Genomic DNA, 19,558 nt, shown 5'->3' on the forward strand with positions numbered 1-19,558 from the left:
GTAGCTTCTGAAATAGAGGGTAAAATATTGCGATTTTTTACCCTTTACTAAAGGGTACCGAGTTAAGAGTGTACACGGTCCCTTCTGCTTTTGAACTCACAATCAGACTTACCACTGCCTTGGACCACTCATCCACGACAAGAACACACGGCCGGGGTGCAGAACACCTGCTTGAAGCTTGCGACACTTGCACAAAAGCGATCGACGCAGACTACCATGGGACCGTCTCCCGGTATTGTGTGAACTAAGTGCTCAAGGCGAAATCATGACCTCGATTTTCGGAGTGGTCAATGAGCGTAAAAGTGGAAGCAGACAGCCATTCACGCCACAGAGAGTCTCCACGTTTACAATGTCAGCCAAGACTTCGAGATGTTTTCGGGAGACCAACTTGGATGGCACAGTGGTTAGCATGGTTAGCCTTTCACGCCGAGACTGGAAGGTGACACGGGTTGGAATCCCGGCACCGGCTGTGCTGTCTGAATTTTCCCTGGGTCTTCCGTCAGACTTTCCAGACTAATGTCGGCATACTTCCCCCTGAAGTCGGCCGAGGACGCATACTAACGCCCTGTCCCTCAGTCCTTCCTGATGTTCTCCATCTGTACGCGTCTGTACGCCGCTCATAACCACAGTTGCTTCGCGGCGCTAGCACGAAATAATAAAAAGTTTCCGGGACAAAATAGAATAGAATAGAAATAGAAAGAAAAAAATGCAAACGTAGGTCGCACTGGTGGGACCAGCCGTTCCAGTCCATCCCGGCGTTCATCCCGGCAGTCCATCCCGGGGATTCCGGGGGAGAATCGCCTGGATGAACTTGGTATTCATTCACCATCAGGTATTCTTCCCGATGGAATACCTGGACAGTCTAAGCAACGGTGTGGGCGAGTTGGAACATACTGACACAAAAAACAGCGCAGAGACAGGACGTGAGTAGACAAACGAAGCGCTGACTAACAACTGTGGTTTATTGGGAATGAATGAAAACAAGTTAGTGGTTGACATACCGGATCTCCACACGAGTTGCCACTGTCGTTCCGTATCCTCGCGTTGGACAACGGCCTTACTAATAATACTAATATATTTATTTTTCTTGGGTGTTCAAAAACAACCATAGTGATCTTAGTAATCGAACTCGGTTGAAGGTCGACACGATATGGCCACTTCATTGTTGTCGTTTCATAAGCACTGAACGGAAAGAAGTCTTCACTTTCATTCCTTCGACTAATCTCTACTGGGATGGATGAGCTTTCCGTTCCGTCTTGAACGCCACCAGTTCCCTATTCGAACTGCATTTGCCGTGACGATAAACAAAAACCAGGGCAAAAACTTTCTCCACTATATCGGCCTCTGTCTCCCCGAGGACGTCCTCAGTCACGGACAGTTATTGTACAACGCCTTTCCAAGGATTCGTCGCCCAAGAAGTTATCTCTACGCAATTAACTTGCAGTTCACTTAAAAATGTTTTCCCCAAACTTCTAATTAAATTGTTTGTGCTCCCACCACAATAGATGTTACTGTTCTGTACTCTGTTGATACTATTGTTGATCCTGTGATGAGCGTCATTGCGTAAGTCCAAAGCTTCAATAAATTTAGAAAATCATAAAATTGGTGTCTACACATAGAGAAAATAGTCAGGCTAAGGAGATGCAATCATTTTGTCATTTTCTCCTTTTTTAAAAGTGATTATACGTTTCCCACGGACATAGACTTGAGGCGCTGAATTGGCTGAAGCACGGGGATTTGGAGCCTAATCAGCCATACAGCGCCAGGCGGCCGGACAGCTGGTAATTTAATAGTGCACTCTGCGCAATTCTTCTTTGACAGGTTGCGTCCTTTGGGAACAGAATGTCTTTCAGAACTACGTGGCCCCACGCCTTCTCTATCGAGGGTTTCGCATGTTGCCTTTCTTCCTGGGATTACTACGAGTCAATGAAGTGATACGTATGTAGAGCCCGGATTCCTAGGCGAATGCCGTTTTTTCCTTGTAGCTCTAACAGTGCCTTTTTGATACAGGCTCACCAGCTGGGTGCTGGGGAACCTCCTGCATCGATTTAGTAGTGCCAATAAATGCCTATTCCGGCGTTAGTTCCTATTTTGGCGTATATGCCTCAAATGACCCTAAAGCGGTGGCGAAACACCGTTGTCAGGCGAAGTTGGCATGGGTCACGTCGCACGTCGTTTTGAAACCCCCGACCGTTTGAAAGAAGCCGATCTCAAAGGTATTGGAAAGAAGCTGAGAATTGAAAATCGATTACTCGGTACAGAACTAACTCCATATTTTTCTCCATTCCAGCATTGTGTTGCCTCGTGGGTCGCTGTTAAAAAATATAGGCACGTTTTGTAACGGTTTTGTCGCAACCTAGAACACTCAGCGCCATTGCTCGATACAGAAGGCTAGCGCAGGACCACGTAGATCAGAAAGACATTCTGTTCCCAAAGGACGCAACCTGTCAAAGAAGAATAGCGCAGAGTTCACCATTAAATTACCAACCGTCTGGTCGCCTGGCGCTGTATGGCTGATTAGGCTCGAAATCCCTGTACCTCAGCCAATTCGGCGCCCCGAGTATATGTCCGTAGTAAACGCATAAGCGATAAAAAATAAAAAAATAATAAAAACGATTGCAGCTCCTTCGCCTATTTTCCTTGTGTAAGACACCAATTTTATAATTTTCTAACTTTATTGAGGCTTTGGACTTATAAAACCTGTTTTTAAATTTATTCTCACCCCTTTCTCTCTTTTAACAACGATCTTGACACACGGTAAAATGCTCACGAGGGGGCGTGACGTACGAAGGCAGGTAAAACTCCGGTATAATACATATAGTTTGGCAACATTAGCAGGCTGCCCTCCTCGCGGGCAGTCCGGGAAATAGGTACACCAGCGAAAGTGAGAGCGCGTTCAGTGTGAGCAGACTTGATCCCCATATTTGATACTATTGCGAGCCAAGTGGCAATGCTGAAAACGAAATCTTATTTTTGCGTTACGTACACTAAAGCTTCTGATGCTCGAAACCCATCTCGCATGTCGACAGTATGCTGCCCGCGACAAGTCCTTATAAGAAGTGTCCGGGAACCGCTGGCAATGACTAGAAGCCTCGTGACCATAGTAGGATCAATATGTTTTGCATTTCGTGCAGCAAAAAAATAGACAAACAGTCACAACCCTCATTTACGGTATCCTTCCTGCGGATAAAACATATTTATGCACTTTCGTTTTGCACCGTCAGTAGTAGAGATGAAAAAAATGAACAATTTATAGTGCCTCTAATGCCATTTTTAGTGCATAACTGGGGATTTTTGGCGCCTTGTATAGGCGCAAAAACGAGGTTTTTTCGTGCCTAAAACTCCGGGCTCTAGTTATACGTGTGGCGTATTAGGCAGTGGCGCAGCCAGAAAAATAATTCGGGAGGGGTTCTCTGAGGATTTCGCCCTCGTTTCCGTCTCCCAAACGCACTACCAAATGTACGATATCCGTAGGAATTGAACCCCCGAAATCCTCCTCTGACTACGCCACTGGTGTTAGGAAATACACCACTATATGATCATTCAATTCCATTGACAAAGAACAATCCCTTCGAACGTGCACGTAGTTCAAGCACATTATTCCTGGCGCAAATATTATTATCCCAACTACCTGTGGATAGATCACCAGCAACAACCGGTACGTCTCAAAGTTGTGCGAAAGGCGTCACGTGAGGTGGAAGAGGAAAACGGTAACGGGCAGAGGATGGAGCGCCCTTTGAAACTGAAATTTCCGTTACTCGTTGCCACGTGCTGTTTTCCACTAAGATTATCTGCCTATTCCACCCTGTACGTATTCGGTATTTTGTTGGGCTATTTTCTTCTCCCATAGTTGTGTCAATTATTTGCTGTCTCGCTTCTTTGTCCGTACTTTTCTATTTCTCCCAAGTTCTTCTTACATTGTATATCGTTGAGGAACAGTGGTCCCCTGAAAGAATGAACGAGGCCCTTTTTTTGCTCGGGGCCCTTCTTAAGTGTCGCATTAAGAGCTTCACTTTATACAGAGACGTGTCCAGGACGTCTATTATCGTTTGTCAAACTCTGCATGTACCCGTTCCCTCACGGCCGATCTTTGTATCCTTCGTAAATATTTGAACTCCCTGTCCTCCCTCTGTACAGTTTTCTCTCTATTCTTCCCTTTCGTCCTTAAGTCTAGAAGTGTTACTTTCCGTAACTGTGTTCCCATGCATTTTGTCCATTTATATATGTATTGCACATAGACGCACTTGCATATTTATTAAGCGTGCAAACGGCTGTTTCGCCGTGTTCAGCACGGCACAGAGAAGTGAAAAGCCTTAGAGTCGGCGCAACACTGCGTCTCACTTGATACATAAATGCATGCTACAGATGCAGTCATGGAGTTGCAGCTTATTCTTCATCAATATGTACCGCTGGATGTATATTTAAGAATAACGCTAGTTGACAGTCAGCATCGTGTTGTTGTGTGTTGTGATATTCTTGTCCGTGTCCCTTTCCGCTGTTACAATTGTGTTGGCTATTAGCTATGGTGTTCGATTTTTTGTGGCTACTGCAATAAGTATTTCGTAATTTGATAGCCACCAAGCAGCACACAATATTGGACCCATATTCGCTGGGCATTGGCGATCCGGGTCCAATATGGGACCCGTTTTGCCAGGATTTTCCTCATATTGATTAAAACTTGGCAATATGGGCCCCATATTGCCCATGTGCAGCACATATTGATTGAAAATGCAGAAAATGGTACGTACCCGTGTTGGTATACTTATAGCAAATGCCCAAGCAGCACCGGAAGATTGGACGTTGAAGCGTGTGAAATGCCCAGTCCAATACGTCGTTACATCAAACAACTTCCCGCAGATGATACCATAGATTGAGAAGTAACCCGTCAAAAAGAACTCGTTACAAGTTATGTTACCGTGTGCAAGATGTAACTAAGTTAATAACGAAGTTCTTCAGCCTGAAATGTAACTCGCAGTTACTGGGTTACTTAAAAAAAGAACGAGTTACTTGCAAGTTACTTCGGACACAAAATAGCATTAGGTAATAGCAGGTGCAGCGTGCGTGAGCAGTTTAGTTAGACCTTGAGTTACCTGCGGAGGAGTGCAACACGCTTAGATCGTTTTCGTTGATGTCCACCAATAGACCTCTCCCTGTTTGTAAACAAGTTACGTCATAGTGTTCCACAGCACCAAAATTTGGTAGAATTAACTACGCTCGAAGCTAGAGCTGAACAAGGTCGCGCCCGAAAGCGGATTACCATATGGTCCCTTAAAAAGACGCGACCCTCGGTCCTACTTTTCTTTCAATGGGAGGCAGCGAACAAGTGCCCGTTCGTGGAACCCAGCCTTCTCATTCCGATTTGTTTCGGTTTGAGTTTATCTGCCAATGTCATGATGACGTTTCTCTGGTATAGAGGCCTATTCCAACGCTTTGCATCTTACTCCCTGTGAGCGCACAATAGTTCAGCTTCATTTCAATGGCAGCGGTTCTTACTTCCTGAAGAAAATACTGCCATTGATTGAATATCAGGTTTTATGGCAAAAATGCCATGAAGGAACCGGAGAGAAAGCAAGAAAATATGTGGACGTGAATGAAAAGCGAGTTAAAAGTAACTTGGAACTTTACTTAAGTTACTTTGGCGAATTTACCTGGAAAAGGAACGAGGTCCTCTGAAAGTCCTCGAGTCCTCGAGGTCCTCTGAAACCACGGCGCAAAAGTACCGAGTTAAGTTACAAGTTACCAAAAAAAAAGAACTTAGTTACAGTAACGAGTTACCTCGAACTCTGGATGATACACAATGTTCTAAACAGTCAACATGCGTGGAAATCCCACTGTAACATGCACTGCAGCTCAACAACTCAATTTTCCACTTGCTGCAAACAGCCGCCATCTTGCTTTGCGATGCCACTGCCAATCTGTCGAACCGACTGCGAGCGTGGTCGTTTGAGCGAAATCGCGCGTCCTACAACTAACGCGCATGCGCGACACTCGCATCGGACGTTTCATTCGGGCTAAAATGTTGCTGGATCCTCTAATCACAACGGAATTGCGGCAGGTCAAGTAAAAAACATAATGTTTGATAGGAAGGGATGTCTCTTCTGTAACGCTAGGTGCTTTCAAGTTACTGCAGGCAGTGTGTGTTGCTGAGGCCTATGTCCCTCACCGTCACGAAAGTGTTTTGCTCCTTTGTACTCTATAGGAGCGGGTTGGAAATTTTTGGTACGTACTAGTAATGGGCAAGTCAGTTCACTTTTGTAAACTAATTGATTTGGTTCAGTTCACTCCACTGAACTGTCTAAAAGAATAGTTCATTCGTTCACCTGTTCGCAATTAAACACAATCAAGTAATATAGTCCCGTCACAGGCTTTAAAGTGGCTCGACCAAGAGTGATACAACAAAATGATCTTGCAATTTAGTTTTCCAAAGGTTCGAGCACATCAACATAGCAAACGTAATTTTTTAGGTCGCTTTTTTATTTTTATTTAAGTTTTTACGTATATTTTTAACGAGAAAAGTAATGCGCAGACCAATATGCAAGATGCCGTCGTCGTTCAATGTTACAATCGTGTTTTTCTGATCACTTACGTCTGCTTGCTCCGAGCTTGAGAACACAGAAGTGTGATAGAGTAACTGCTCTATCAACTCAATTCATTCAAATGCATGAGAGAGCTCGAAGAAAAGTACAACTTCTAGCGTTGTGGAGGGAAAATTGGGAAGCTTGCAGTGTATTGCCGCGAAAATAGCGTGACAGCCACAAGCAGTCAGCCAGAAGTCAGAACATAACGGCGCCACTAGCAGTCCACAACTACGAGGAGGAGCTCAGAGAGATCTCAGCGCAAGCAATAATTTAAATAATTTACTCTTGTTCAGCGTTCGTCGTTCATATAGTTCACTTGCCCACAGTACTTCAATGATACGGCGTTCAAAGCAGCTCCGGTGGCTCTGCCTCCCCGCGCTGCCCCTCGTGCTTTTCCTTAAAGGTCAGCTATGCCGATATCCCAAATAGTCGAAACGGTTGTGATATTCTGAAAGCCCATATCCAGCACTCCCCAAAATACACCTTCATTCTCTCAGTTCGGTACAGTACCATGTCAGAAAATAGGTAAGTCATTCCGAAACACACATGGGCGCAGCCATTTTTATGACGTAGATGCACCCGAACGGGCATTGTGACGTGTACGCGCCTTCGTACTTGTCAGTGGATTTCAGCTACGGCTTCTCGCGGCTTCACGTATCTGTGCTTTAAGATGGCGGACAGCCGGGTTCCACTGTTCCGCGATAAGTAAACAGTGCAGCAGCTGCGAACTCATTCGCGAATCAACCTCTGTGCGATGTTGTGACTGGAATTCGTCGTTTGTGTTTTGTGAGCACGTACAATTTGTATCAAGCCGCGTCTGCGTTAGCCCCTTTACAGCACCCATTGTAGAGGCTGACGTTGCGACAGCCGTGTCAGCAAGAAAATGCCGACAGCGTTTTATTACTGCAGAAAAATTGTGCTATGTATTTGGGAAACCGCATACTGCTATGGGACAAGTTTTACGTACGATTTATCAATGTGCAACAGCGTCGACGATGGTATGTAACGACGAAAGACGTAAAACGAAATACAAATCACATTTTAAACTTTTTGTGGGATTCTGTGCTTTTCCAGAAGCTTTCTTTGAATCACACACTCCCATGTCACGCTGCGTTGTGTGGTACGCACAAACTACTGCATTTTATGTCTAACATCTGGATGTTGTTTGTAATGAACACCGTCGCACAAAAACATGCACACGAAAGCTCCAGTAGCCATGTGGTTGCACACTATGCAGACGCAAAAGAAGTACCAGAGCACATATTGCCACTTAGAAATGTGGTGTCTGAAGAGTTAGGGCATAGCACAGATCCTAGAAATCAGGTGCACCATATCCTTCTGTAGAGTGCTCTTTCAATTCACAACTCAGCCCATGGGGTGTAAAAGTGTTAAAGGCAATTATGTGACTTGTCGTCCTGGGTGACATCACTGGCCAGCCTCGGGATTAATTCCGTGCTCAGGAATTATTGTACAAATCACTTTGTATGTAGGACGTGATAAGCAATATGTAAGTTGCAACCTTGTCTGCAGCATTCTCGATTGCTCTTACCTTTACAGTTCGAGACATGTTACCAAACCATTTGCAAAGGGCACTCTTACAGGGGCCGTGTAACTTGAGTTTTTAGTTTATAAAATTTATAAAAATAGAAGTATACAATATGTAATAAGAAATTTATATAAAATCAAAAATAACATTTATAAAAAGAATTTATAAAAAAAATAAAACGGCTTCAAGGAAGCAATCCGTTAGCATACCCATTGCACATGAAGCACAATTATATATGCTTGGACATCATCTAATTAATCTTCTGAACCATATGTGTGGCTGCATACGAAATTTTTTATGCGCATCCTCTACCTTCCTATTCCTACATGTGCACACGAATAATAGTGCATATATGCGAAGTGGCAAAAAGCAACGCTAGACTCTACCATCATTGTGCCCCTTTAACTTTTCCACATTTATGTCTGGTGAACAGGGAATATCTCACTAGAAAAGAAGACATTTGTGCATTGTTTGGCAAGCAAATAAATATATTTATTACACATTTTCCATACATCAACAATGTTGTGACCTGGTGCAAATATTAATGTCAACAAGTAAAGTACTTACAAATTATTCCTATGTGCTCAAATGCAGATATGACAATTCTGTTTTTGTACCTCAGCACAGTACAGTTTCAAAATTAACAAACTGCACAGCATCAGCAATCTTAAAATATCTGAAGAGGGGAATCACATAAAGCTCCAAACAAAGCTAAACAGAAACTGTGCAAACAAAGCTAAAAAGAAAACAAAGTACTTCAAGAAAAATCTGAATAATCGGTTGCCGTTGTGATATGTACTACTATGCACAGTTCATGAATGGAACATGTTACCTCATTGCACTGCCTCCATGTGAGCACTAGAACAGGCAGCTTTTTTAGGTCGCTCTTTCCATGTTTTCTATTGTCTTTTTTTGTTTTCTGTTTTTGCAATAGCAAGCATGGCCATAGTGAATCACAAGCAACCAAGGACAGGATGAGACATCTACAATGCGACTGCTAGCTCTAAACTGATATATTTATTAGCAGACTCTGGAATATACACACATATGCTGCTAAGAAAATGACAATTTAACCAATAGAATAACAGACAAGAAAAAGGGTTATATATCTTCCCCTCTCCTCATTCTATTTCACAGGCAGCCCTAGTATCATTGTGAGTGTGTCCGTGCGTTCCCTTTGAGATAACGTATCTCTGACAGAAGCAAATCCAACAGCGGACTGCTTACGGATGCAACTCTCTTGGATTTCTCTAACCACTTGTTATTTAACTGCTGCCTTGAGCTGTGTGTTCTGGAAATTTAGGCAGCATCCAGAGTCCCTGAAATGTGTTGCCATGTTTCTCGAGGGCCTGTGTTTCACTATGGCTCTCAGATACAAACTACCCCATTTCAACACAGTAGAAAACACAGATTTGTAAATAGCATCTGTTGATTGCACTGTACATACCCCCCACATAAAGGATCATAGTGGATACTACATCTTGTGCAATAATGTCAGGAACACAAAAGAGCTAGATTTGAAACCACTCTTACGTCGTAGTAGTAGTATTTGTGTGAAGCTGCGAAATTCCTGTCCTGCAAATAATTTAAACCATCCCTTACAAAAAAATTGATCACCTTTCTACAGGAAGTGGGTAGAACATTAATCACCCAGCCATGAGACTGTGTATAGAAAGTATCCAGACTGTCTACCACCCACGTCACTTTTTTATGGGCAATTGGAACACACCTTCCTGTAGAACGTCTACCGACAATTTGGTGACTAAAAGTCTACCCACTGTCTGGCCAAAGTCTGCCCACCAGGGATACCCTGGGCGGGCCAGGCCCCTCCATTTCTTCTCCGTTTTCTAAATTTGTGGTTCTAAAAATGATATTGCAACTGTACAGGCGCACAAATGTGAAAGATGTGAGGCAGTTTACAGACAAGTGCCAGCTGCACTGCAAACAATATTCCCTGAGAAAAAAAAAAAAAAACTCGAAATGCATGGCAGCTGTATTAATTGTGAACACAGTGAAAAAGACTGAAAAGTTTTTTCGATATATATGACACAAAATCGTGAAATTCACATGCCGCTGTATTCCTACATTACGTGTTAACCCGAGCTAAAAGATGGGACTGTGTTCTTGTTGTTTAATGGCTAACCATTATTATGATTGGATACTGTATTATAGAAACATGCACCAGCCTGTAAAAATTACTGTCTATCATTTCATGAAATAGTGTTTGCCCTGTATCATTATCAGACACCCACACCACATGTTATGTGTTCATAAAGCAATATATTCACTGAAATGTACAGTGCAGTAGCTTTCTCCAGCACAGCAGCTTGGAATGGCTCCTGAAATCAGAACAAAACATGAAATTAAGAACATTGAGTGTAAGGCATACGAAAAGACAAGACATATTTATGTATTAACTGAAGTGCTCAACACACAGTTTGAATCTGCGCACTTTAAAAAGCACAATGCACATACGTGGACAAAGTACGTGAAAGCACAGAAGTATTTGTGTTGTGCCCTGTAGTATTCAGCTTATCCTAACAAACACATGCAGAAGATGCAAGGAACAATACCAAGACTCACAAATAGGGCCTCAAAAGCACAATGGTTAACGGTCAAAAGTATGACATTTTGGGAAATGTGGACCAAACAGAAATAATCAGCACCAAATTGCAGACTAAGAAAGGGCTAATGGGATACCTACCTTTCAATTTTACCCCAGTTCGCAGATGAGTGACAGAACGCAAACAGGTATGCTACTTAAGCTTGATTACCATTGGGGTGCTTTGTTCCTCTTTCAGTGCTGATGTGTCCAAAATAGCTGTGAAATAAAAAGGAGGGCATTTTTCAACAATCATAATTTTTCATGCTATAGCATCTCAGGTGCTGAACTGCCTTCAAAGCTTCATGTGCAGGTCGGCCATCTGTTCATGAATTAGAGAAGGCCACTAATTTTCTTCTGCCACCAGGAACTGGCACAATAAAATTTGCAAACCTAGCTGTCCACAAGTCAATGTATCACAACCAAGTTTGCCAATAACACCACGTTGCCTAGAGCAGCAGCAGGTTTTTCGGTATCTGTGAAACCAAGGAATAGAAAGACAAAAAAAAAAAAAAAAAAGAAACATTTGAAACACATGACTGTGAAACTTATTCTCACCCCACGGTAAGAATGAACAATACAAGGACGAATACAGCAGAGTAGTTGTCGACTACGTGATAACGATTTATGATACGATGAGTGTAATACATGAGAACGCATACCATTGCATGGATTGTAACATAAGAAACGTTGCTGGCAGGCACTGCACATCGTAGTTGAAATACACTCCGAGCTGAAGCGCCAATCCTTTCTCCACGCTCCTTGCAGTTAGCGTTTTGTCATTGTCCAAGGGAAGAACAATGCCTGAGAAGTGTAGTAGTGATGACCCTATAAGAGAGATAGATGTACATAAATCTATTGCAGTGACTGCAAATGCTTTGAGAGCCCATGTTGCAGCTGCAGCACAGATTCTTGTTTTGTGACAGCATACTTTCTTTCAGTTGCACAAAACAGAAATATGTTTTACACAAAGAAGAAGAAATGACCACTGCAAGGTGCCAATAGCAATAAAAAAAAAACTTCCAAGAAATGGAAGCACTCATACCAATAGCAGAGGCATGGTGTTGGGGGCCCTCACTCCACAGCTGTCTGGCCAGCTTTGTGCTAAAGAAAGATTGGATACCTCACTCAGTAATGCAAACAGTTGAACTCTCATATAATAATCATCAGACACAAGAAAATATGCAAGATTAAACACAAACAAAATATATAATAAAAAAATAACCATAAAGCATTGTGCGCTCGTTACTGCTTGCAAAATTTTTCTCTGCACTTTGCCGTATCAATGATTGACCGGAAACAGAGACAATGGAGAAAATCGCCTGTGATTGCCTAGTTGCTGCCTTTAGAACTGCGTGTCTGAATTAAAGTTCATTCACCCCGCCCTGACACAACCTTCAGACATCAATCATATTACTTTGATCTTTGACATTTTCGTTTTCATGTGTGTCACCAAGAAATGTGTCAATGATCATATTATCACAGAACTCTCAGAATCAAGACGGTGCATGAGAACTTACAGTGTGGAACGAGGTGCAGACCTCATAGTCTTCATTAAAATATGCACAGACCGGCTTCAACACAAAGATATGTTTTCCTGGGCAGCCATGTTCATCACTGGAGCCTTATATGGGCTGCAGCAACTTTCTTGTTTGCGGCTTCCATTCCAGTCTCCTTGGGTACATGACACAGATACGTTATGCATAGATGAATGTATTTGGAAGTGCCTTTGATAGTCATAAAGGTATACTTGAGATAGCTTGCATTCACAGAAGAGAACATACTCGTTTGCTGCTTGCTTCTTGTCTGTATACGCCCAGACCCTGTTTGGTAATAAAATAGAGAAAGAGATAAGTCCACGAAAGTATTAAAAAAGGGCGTATAGAGGAATATGCCTGAAAAGGAACAGGTTTTGTCTGCGTCAGAGTAAAAGCTGTGTAGCAAAAAAAAGTATTGTGCTGCAACACTATCACTTCATGCAAACACCGCTCAGCTAACGAAACGCGTCACATTATATCGTGCCCTTCGCCAGATTTTCGTTAAACTCAGAGACGCGCAAACGTTATTCTTCCCATTCAAAGCGGGCTCTGCTTGCTGGTGTGCCATCAGTGCGGTGCTGTAACTTGATACCCGTTCATATCAGGCGATGTCGTCGAACGCTTTTGGTGCTAACAACGAAGATATACTCAAGCGTATACGGAACAAGGAAAAATACGTCTCGGCAACTCTTTTACCAATATTTCTGCTACTGTTTAATCCACATGTTTGTTTCATGCATTCTGTATAGAGCGGTGACATTTGCCTCATAAATAGTGCAAACACTTAAAACTATATGAACGACGGCTGTACACAATGGCCTCATTCGATCAACGTCGGTTAAACTAGATCAAGGGTCCCTCGACTTGGAAGTGCGATTCAACTCTCTTTCGACAGCACTGACAAGCATTTAAAATAAATCTTGCGTCCCGAATTAACATTATTAATAAAAAGGTGTAAGGGTACTCAATCTCGGTTGAGCGTTCAATCTCGTTAACCGGCGTTGGTGAACCCCGGCCTATTTCAAATGTCCACGAGAATGAACGCACACCCATCCACTAGTTCCAGAATGTTACACACTGCTCATTTTAGTGGTTTGAGAAGAAAGTTTTAAGAACATGCATGGCTACGACATGGACAGTGTGACAAGTGAGAACACAGCGGAAGGCGACAACATTCCGTTGAAGAAGGCGCCATTCACTACGTATTTGGTAACACACAACGGCGGCGCATATTTCCTTTTATTCCAAAAAGCTGACAGCATAAAGGACATAATAAGAGTTCACATACCTTCAAAATCTTATTGCGAAAGCCCACGAGTGAGGCACAGCTTTGGCTTTGACGATTTTGACAGTCGGGGCACGCTTGCGTTCCTCACACATGTGCCGGTTGCTGGAGGCCATGCAGATCCAGTGCGCATGCCCAGACACCTCCTCCCCCGCGAAATAACAGGAAACGCGCGTGATTTGAAAACACGGGATCGCGCCCGCGGCGATATGCCCGTATTTTTCACGACTAGTTTTTTACAGTGTGCTGTTGCTGTGTCAATCTCCTGTTTGTTTCATGGCATTACGTAACCGTGACTCTTAACATATTGGTATTAGGAATTGTTCCACTTACTGTGATGCTTGAATTTCTGTGGATTTCACTGATGCTGCCCCATTGCATAAACATCTGCAGTCCCTTAATTGTAGAATTATTTGCGATACAACTGTTAATCAGAAATTTAGTACTTTTTTCTTAGTGAATATGAGATTTTATTTATTTTTCTGACGTGTCGCTTGTACAAACTTACTGCAGGTGAGCTTGCGGTCAAGGTCAAATTAATGTCACTAAAGTGTAATGTAATCAGTAACCACATTCCAAATTATTGCCATCCGCAATGAACAGCATGAAAGCGCTGTTGTAGTGGTACATTAATGGTCTACCAACAGTCTGCATACCAAGTCGTTAAAACGACCACAGCGGTGAAAGCTAAAGGAAAAGCACAAGAGGTAGGTAGACTGTCTGTATACCGGGTACAAAGGAAGGAGCAAACCATAGAAAGGTGACATGGTATAAAAGAAGTACATAAGAGGACCACTAAAAGGTGAAAACTGTTTTTGTAAGGGATATGTTTCATCTGCCAGCGTGATGATCCCCTGAAAAGCAATTCACACTTGGCGGGAACTACCGGTTCTCAAACCTATCCGTGACATGTGTAGCCATCAGGGAGGAAACCCAAGGGCTGCGGTGGAAAAGACAAACACACACGGGCTATGTTCTCTCTGTGTATCAGCTGCTCTGGCTACTAAGAAGAACATGTTCCAAATTAATATAACATGGCTTGACATGATATGCCAGCGAAAGCTAACCAATAAAATTAGTAGTTAAATGTACAATACATAAACACTTGCCATAACATGACAGTTTACATACTGAATTTTTTTATAGCATTACAGGTTGTTTGACAGAACTTGAACAAGATTATATAGCACATGATAAAAGTAGAGTGAACATAATGTGCAGAAAAAATGGCTGCAAGCAAGCGAGCTGGTGAAGATGATGCATATGTAAAACCCCGAGACTAGGGAACACAAAGGGACATGTTTGTGTCTGTCCCTTCGTGTTCCCTAGTCTTGGGGTTTTACATCATGGATAATGTGCAGGTTTCTATTCACGCTTAATGGCCGTAGCAGTAATGCATGAAGACCACTGCTAAGCTGTGTTGAGAAACACCACTTTATGTTTGCCATGTCTAAATGAAACGTACCTGACCTGATCCAAATTAACCGTTCTGAGTCTGGAACACACAAAGAGAAAAACGCAACAAACGCCACAACATTAACAGATAGCAATTGAGCTGTAGCGAGCTCCACCTTGGGACAAAGTCAACAAGTAATTCACCAAAAGTCAATGAGCGCCTGAAATGTAACATCTCCAGTGGCGACGCCATGAACTGCAAGAACTTTCGCGATAGTCACACTGGTACCCCCCCCCCCCCCTTTTATTATGTTCTCGGATTTGCACGATTTGTGTGGGTCGGTCAGTGGCAGGTAGGGGGGCTCGAGCCCCCCCTAGCCCCCCCGTGGCTACGCCACTGAACATCTCTGACAGGTAGCAGGACAGTCCACAACCAATTCCTGGTGCTAGCACTGACTGGCTTTTTCATGAATTATTTGTTGGAAGTTTCGATGTGCTTGAGAACCATTCGTCAACCATTGTATCCTCATGAGGTGATGAGGGTTTATCTTTATCTCTGTACCACCCCTCGCTCTCTACATTACAACATGTTTTATATATTCTGGGATTTTGTAACTTCATGCTAGACATTAACAAGAGCAGCCTTGTGCACGAAAGTCTCGTCTCATTAAAATTTAGATGCTCTCAACAGTCTTCTTTCTGTTGTGAATCTGTATCGCAGCATACCTGCACATTGCTGTTCTACGTACTGTGACTTTGCAGTAAGAGTATCGACTTTGGGTAAAAAGACTACACAGCACTGCTCAGGTATTTTTGCCTATCGAACAGTATGTACGTATGCAGTATGCACACAGTATTTGTGCACCGGACCCACTAAAAATGTAGTGAACGTGGCAATGCCCACGGTAATGCACCAAGTTGAACACAATTATTGTAGAATCCAGATATTTTAGCTTACATGTCAAGCCAGTACCACATCCAGTGTGAAGTTGTGACACCCAAATAAATAGTTTCAATTTTTCTTAGCTCTCAGAAAACAGATAGTGAATTAATAAGAGTAGACAATGTTAACATGAATTCTGGGCTATTCTTCAGTTGAAGATTCACAGATAGTAAAGGCACCTTCCTCAATGAACGTTGATGACACTGAAAATTCTAAAACGTTATCAGAGGCGACATCAGCTTCGGTGTGTCAAAGGATTGTATGTCCAACAGTAATCCAGCTAACAGTAACAAAAATGTGCAAAAGACAAATTAACTGAACTAATGCAACATACCTTCTATATCAGACAGTGAAGCTTGTAACACTCCATCCACAGGAACCAGTGTCCAGACACAAAAGTGCTTGAACTGGGAGATAGCAGCTAATAGGAATGGCGACCTTTGTTTTCCACCCTGAAAGCACAGGTTGTAACTTTGAGGGCAGATTTAAAAGTGGTGTCAAGATGTCTGCATGCGAGTGCACATGAAAAGTTGAACATAGATGAATACTCAAATTATAACATCACATTGTCATACCTGTTGGTGGAGGTGGACTGCAACTAACGTGTCAGCAATTTCTTCATGACCAGATGCAAGCCAGATCATGCTTCATTTCCGCCTTCAGCGTGCACCTGTGATAATTCAGAAGTTAGATTATCAATAGTACTATTGTGTTGTTAATCGTGGTTATATCAGAGTAAGCGCAGTAGGACAGCTGCACAATCGATTCATTAAGCTTGCTATTTTTTATATCTGAACCTCGACTTACCATTTTTTGCTCTCGTTTTTTGCCTTGATCCTCCGTAGCACGTTCAAAATGTTATGCGTCGGGCACCTCAGATTTTCATCAGACGATTTCGTGGCGAGATTCCAAATTGCCTCTGGAGTCGCGCGTAACCTATGATAACATTCGTGGACGAAATCCTTGCAGTGGAAATTAGCAGGCACCACTGTCAGTCAAGGGCTTCGCACTGCTTGGTCTTTTGGCAGCTTATAATAGGTAACACTTGAATGCTCCGATGAATTGTTCTAACAGCGTAGCACTGTCGCATCTTCGACAACTTCGCCGTGGCATATTCACGAATCATATCGCTCCAGCCCATAAAAGGCAAGGTCAGAACAAGGAAGTGCACTTTCCAAACGACGCTGTACCAAAAAAAGAAACATTCACATGCTTTGTTTCCGGCTTAGCAACAACATAACAGCTGTTCACTTATGTACGATGCACAGAGGAGGAAACGAAAGAAGCCAAGCAGCCAAGCCAAGAGTCCATGCCAAGCCGAAGACAGATAAACCGAGAGCAGTGACGTCGGTGCGCCCGTGCGCAGGGTTTGCCGACGGTCTGACGGCCGGGCGTGGGAACTAAAAAAACTGTTTTCTAAAAAACTACGAACAGTTGGAGCAAGATATTTCACACACATATTCAGTGTCCGGTAATGAACACACAGCGCGAGTATCGCTCAGTTCTGCGGCACTTCAAAATCGGCATATCTGACCTTTAAGCGCATGCGCTGTGGACGAGCAACAGTTCTGACAGGCCCTGCGAGTACTTCAAAACGACCCGCGGCATCGTTTAGTTCTTTAGTTCATCCAGTTCAGTTCCTTCACACAGTCCACTCGAAGCTCTCCCTCCCCGCGCCACCCGTGCTTTTCCTTAAGCGCATGCGCTGTGGACTAGCACCTTCTCTGGCAGACAACGGCAGGCCCTGCCAGTGCTTCAAAACGACCCGCGGCATCGTTTAGTTCTTTAGTTCATCCAGTTCTCTTCCTTCACACCTTCACACAGTCCACTTCAGGCTCTGCCTCGCCGCGCCGCCCGCGGTTTTCCTTAAGCACATGCGCTGTGGACGAGCAGCAGCTCTGACAGGCGACGGCAGGCTCTGCGAGTACTTCAAAATGACCCGCGGCGGAGTTTAGTTCTTTAGTTCATCCAGTTCAGTTCCTTCATACCTTCACACAGTCCACTTGAGCGCAGCGTCACAGCCACTCAAGGCCACAGCGTATGCGCTGTGGTGGTCTCCCACCACTCTTCTTGCGCGCATGCGCTTTGTTAGCTTTACACAACGTTCCATAGATGGCGCAGATGTCAGACTCGGACGCGTATCAAAGCGTATGCGTTGTGGGTGTCGAGGCCCAATGAACTGAACTGCGGAACTAATGTTTTGCTTGTTGTTGAACTAGTTCGTTCAGTTCACCCGAATGACTAGTTCAGTTTGAAGGGTTCGTCCACGAACGACACATCACTAGTTCGTACACTATTGCGATCCAAACGAAGGCCTCTGAGGGATGTCTGACTAGTTTGACAGAGGTAGTTCTCTTGCTTGATGACAATACACGTTTGGCATTGGCAGTTCTGTGGGCCTACAGTTGGCAATACACTCGTTGACCTTGCTCTTCGTTTTTAGGGCGAGGGCAGTACTATTTTTGAAATGTGATGTGGGCAAGCTTTCGCTTGTCCCATCCTATACAGTTGGCAATACGACTGCCTGGGTCCTTCAGCAAGACGGGCGTTGCACCTGGTTTTAGTTTTCAGGGCGATGCAGTGTTGTTTTTGTAACGCTATGCAACGTGGATCAATAAGAAGATCTGCAGAAATGAAAAAGGAAAAGGAAGAGAGAATATCAGTGGTGGATATTATACCGGATAATGCTTTATCATTACGCGAACTCCCCATTGGCGTTATCACGGAAATATTGGCGTAATATGGGCAAAATAGGCTTGTCAATATAGGCAACCCATATCGGTCCAATATGAAGCCTGGTTGCACTCCCATATTGGTCCCATATTGGACCAATATTGGTAATCCTGGCAGCACATATGGGTCCAATACTGGACCCATATTGGCGTGCTGTTTGGGAACGGGGAATAATTAAATCAAGCAACCACTAAAGCAATCGTTTAGGACAAATAGCATATAACGGTAATTGGATGCTTTGTAGAAGGAACGTAAGTAAGAGGTAAGACGTAACACCAATCTGATACAGGTCGGTCCCTATAACCCTAAATAAAACGTTCTCTATAGCGTCAAGGAGGTTGCAAGCAACTTGACACAATGCCCCAGCTCATACAAATATTGTACATCAGATAGCTATTTAACTGATTCTTTTAAATTGGACATCACACAGTGGCCATTACCCCACACTGTCCTTCAGTATGCCAAGCAGATTTCCCCGGTACTTCACGTGCCCCGTGCGTCGATTGTGGCTGAACGTCGCCTTCACCCCTTTATTTCGCTACAAGTTGGGTTGCAGCAACACACTGTTCCACACGGCCTGCGCTGCAGCAGCGCCAGTGAATCGTCCACCTCATCATCATCCAATGTGTGTGTGTGTGCGTGTGTGTGTGTGTGTGTGTCTGTATGTGGCATCCGCTGTAGCCACCATTGAGCACATCACCAATGACCTGCCACACTACACGAAGGAACAATGCACACTTTTGCGTCAACTACAAACCATCGACATCAGATACAGTATATCCAATGTTCTTGGACATGGAACAATTACCAGCGCTGGGCTCTTCGTTCGTTTATGGATTTTCTAACTGCCACAGGCCTGCTTAGCTCTAAGCCGTAACCTTTAACATCCGCGGACGTGTCACGTTAACTCATCAAATCATGTTACAGAACATGCACTG

The 19,558-nt window shown here is 43.6% G+C and overlaps 1 protein-coding gene and 1 long non-coding RNA gene across 3 annotated transcripts in view; both read right to left on the bottom strand.

The window, feature by feature from the left end:
• Positions 1–19,558, bottom strand: part of LOC135385630 (basement membrane-specific heparan sulfate proteoglycan core protein-like) — a 206,151-nt gene that overhangs the window by 44,635 nt on the left and 141,958 nt on the right. The window lies entirely within an intron of this gene.
• Positions 10,385–13,748, bottom strand: LOC135385631 (uncharacterized). 2 transcript variants are annotated; one of them, XR_010420455.1, is made up of 7 exons: positions 13,553–13,748; positions 12,511–12,549; positions 12,247–12,400; positions 11,772–11,830; positions 11,389–11,554; positions 10,829–10,945; positions 10,385–10,463 (listed from the first exon to the last, which is right to left on the bottom strand). It is a non-coding gene; the product is annotated as an uncharacterized LOC135385631 (long non-coding RNA). The 2 variants fall into 2 exon arrangements; XR_010420456.1 differs by lacking the exon at positions 11,772–11,830.

Source organism: Ornithodoros turicata, chromosome 2, assembly GCF_037126465.1.
Source record: "Ornithodoros turicata isolate Travis chromosome 2, ASM3712646v1, whole genome shotgun sequence".
NCBI lineage: Eukaryota > Metazoa > Arthropoda > Arachnida > Ixodida > Argasidae > Ornithodoros > Ornithodoros turicata.